Source organism: Triticum urartu, chromosome 5 (assembly GCF_003073215.2).
Source record: "Triticum urartu cultivar G1812 chromosome 5, Tu2.1, whole genome shotgun sequence".
Taxonomy (NCBI): domain Eukaryota; kingdom Viridiplantae; phylum Streptophyta; class Magnoliopsida; order Poales; family Poaceae; genus Triticum; species Triticum urartu.
Window position 1 is genome coordinate 484523999 of NC_053026.1, and position 3301 is coordinate 484527299.

The window sequence follows — 3301 nt, forward strand, 5'->3', positions numbered from 1 at the left end:
TACGTTGTTCCCTTTGTCATCGGTATGTTACTTGCCCGAGATTCGATCGTCGGTATCTCAATACCTAGTTCAATCTCGTTACCGGCAAGTCTCTTTACTCGTTCCGTAATACATCATCTTGTAACTAACTTATTAGTTGCAATGCTTGCAAGGCTTATGTGATGTGCATTACCGAGAGGGCCCAGAGATACCTCTCCGACAATCGGAGTGACAAATCCTAATCTCGAAATACGCCAACCCAACATGTACCTTTGGAGACACCTGTAGAGCACCTTTATAATCACCCATTTACGTTGTGACGTTTGGTAGCACACAAAGTGTTCCTCCGGCAAACGGGAGTTGCATAATCTCATAGTCATAGGAACATGTATAAGTCATGAAGAAAGCAATAGCAACATACTAAACGATCGGGTGCTAAGCTAATGGAATGGGTCATGTCAATCAGATCATTCACCTAATGATGTGATCCCGTTAATCAAATAACAACTCTTTGTTCATGGTTAGGAAACATAACCATCTTTGATTAACGAGCTAGTCAAGTAGAGGCATACTAGTGACACTCTGTTTGTCTATGTATTCACACATGTATTATGTTTCCGGTTAATACAATTCTAGCATGAATAATAAACATTTATCATGATATAAGGAAATAAATAATAACTTTATTATTGCCTCTAGGGCATATTTCCTTCAGAAAGATGATGGTAGCAACTACACGGACTGGGTCCATAACTTGAGGATTATCCTCATTGTTGCACAGAAGAATTACGTCCTGGAAGCACCGCTAGGTGGAAGACACGCTGCAGGAGCAACTCCAGACGTTATGAATGTCTGGCAGAGCAAAGCTGACGACTACTCGATAGTTCAGTGAACCATGCTTTATGGCTTAGAACCGGGACTTCAACGACGTTTTGAACGTCATGGTGCATATGAGATATTCCAGAAGTTGAAGTTAATATTTCAAGCAAATGCCTGGATTGAGAGATATGAAGTCTCCAATAAGTTCTACAGCTGCAAAATGGAGGAGAATAGTTCTGTCGGTGAACATATACTCTGAATGTCTGGGTACCACTACCACTTGACTCAACTGGGAGTTAATCTTCCTGATGATAGTGTCATTGACAGAGTTCTTCAATCACTGCCACCAAGCTACAAAAGATTCGTGATGAACTATAATATGCAAGGGATGGATAAGACAATTCCTGAGCTCTTTGCGATGCTAAAGGCTGCGGATGTAGAAATCAAGAAGGAGCATCAAGTGTTGATGGTTAACAAGACTACTAGTTTCAAGAAGAAGGTCAAAGGTAAGAAGGGGAACTTCAAGAAGAACAGCAAACAAGTTGTTGCTCAAGTGAAGAAGCCCAAGTCTGGACCTAAGCCCGAGACTGAGTGCTTCTACTGCAAAGGGACTGGTCACTGGAAGCGGAACTGTCCCAAGTATTTGGCGGATAAGAAGGATGGCAAAGTGAAAGGTATATTTGAAATACATGTTATTGATGTGTACCTTACTAATGCTCGTAGTAGTGCCTGGGTATTTGATACTAGTTCTATTGCTCATATTTTCAACTCGAAACAGGAGCTACGAATTAAATGAAGATTGGCTAAGGATGAGGGTATGATGCGCGTGGGAAATGGTTCCAAAGTTGATGTGATCTTTTGTGACAATACTAGAGCAATTGCCTTGGCGAAGGAATCCAGATTTCACAAGAGAACCAAACACATCAAGAGACGCTTCAATTCCATCCGCGGTCAAGTCAAGGAGGGAGACATAGAGATTTGCAAGATACATGCGGATATGAATGTTGCGGACCCGTTCACTAAGCATCTCTCACGAGCAAAACATGATCAACACCAAGACTCCATGGGTGTTAGAATCATTACTATGTAATCTAGACTATTGACTCTAGTGCAACTGGGGGACTGAAGGAAATATGCCCTAGAGGCAATAATAAAGATGTTATTTATATTTCCTTATATCATGATAAATGTTTATTATTCATGCTAGAATTGTATTAACCGGAAACTTAGTACATGTGTGGATACATAGACAAACAAAGTGTCCCTAGTATGCCTCTACTAAGACTAGCTCGTTAATCAAAGATGGTTAAGTTTCCTGACCATAGACATGTGTTGTCATTTGATGAACGGGATCACATCATTAGAGAATGATGTGATGGACAAGACCCATCCGTTATCTTAGCATATATGATCGTTTAGTTTTATTGCTATTGCTTTCTTCATGACTTATACATGTTCCTCTGACTATGATATTATGTAACTCCCGAATACCGCAAGAACACCTTGTGTGCTATCAAACGTCACAATGTAACTGGGTGATTATAAAGATGCTCTACAGGTGTCTCCGATGGTGTTTGTTGAGTTGGCATAGATCGAGATTATGATTTGTCACTCCGTGTTTCGGAGAGGTATCTCTGGGCCCTCTCGGTAATGCTCATCACTATAAGCCTTGCAAGCAATGTGACTAATGAGTTAGTTGCGGGATGATGCATTATGAAACGAGAAAAGAGACTTGCCAGTAACGAGATTCAACTAGGTATGATGATTCCGACGATCGAATCTCGGGCAAGTAACATACCGATGACAAAGGGAACAACGTATGTTGTTATGCGGTTTGACTAATAAAGATCTTCATAGAATATGTAGGGGCCAATATGAGCATCCAGGTTCCGCTATTGGTTATTGACCGGAGATGTGTCTCGATCATGTCTACATAGTTCTCGAACCCGTAGGGTCCACACGCTTAACGTTCGATGACGATTTGTATTATGAGTTATGTGATTTGATGACCGAAGATTGTTCGGAGTCCCGGATGAGATCACGAACATGACGAGGAGTCTCGAAATGGTCGAGACATAAAGATTGATATATTGGACGATGTTACTCGAACACCGGATGAGTTCCGAGAGGTACCGGATAATTATCAGAGTGTCGAAGGGTTATCCGACCCCCCGGGGGAACTAATGGGCCTTGATGGGCCTTGGTGGGAAGAGAGGAAGGGCCACAAGGGGCTGCCCCCCCCTTTGGGTCCAAATTGGACTAGGGGAAAGGGGGCGGCGCCCCCCTTTCCTTCCCTTCCCCCTCTTCCTTCCTTCTTTCCCCTTTCCTGTAGGTGGAATCCTACTAGGGCTTGGAGTCCTAGTAGGACTCCCTCCTCCTGGCGCGCCTTACAAGGCCGGCCGGCCTCCCCCTCCCCTCCTTTATATACGGGGGTAGGGGGCACCCTAGAACACACAAGTTTCTCTTAACCGTGGGTGGTGCCCCCCCCTCCACAGTTACACAC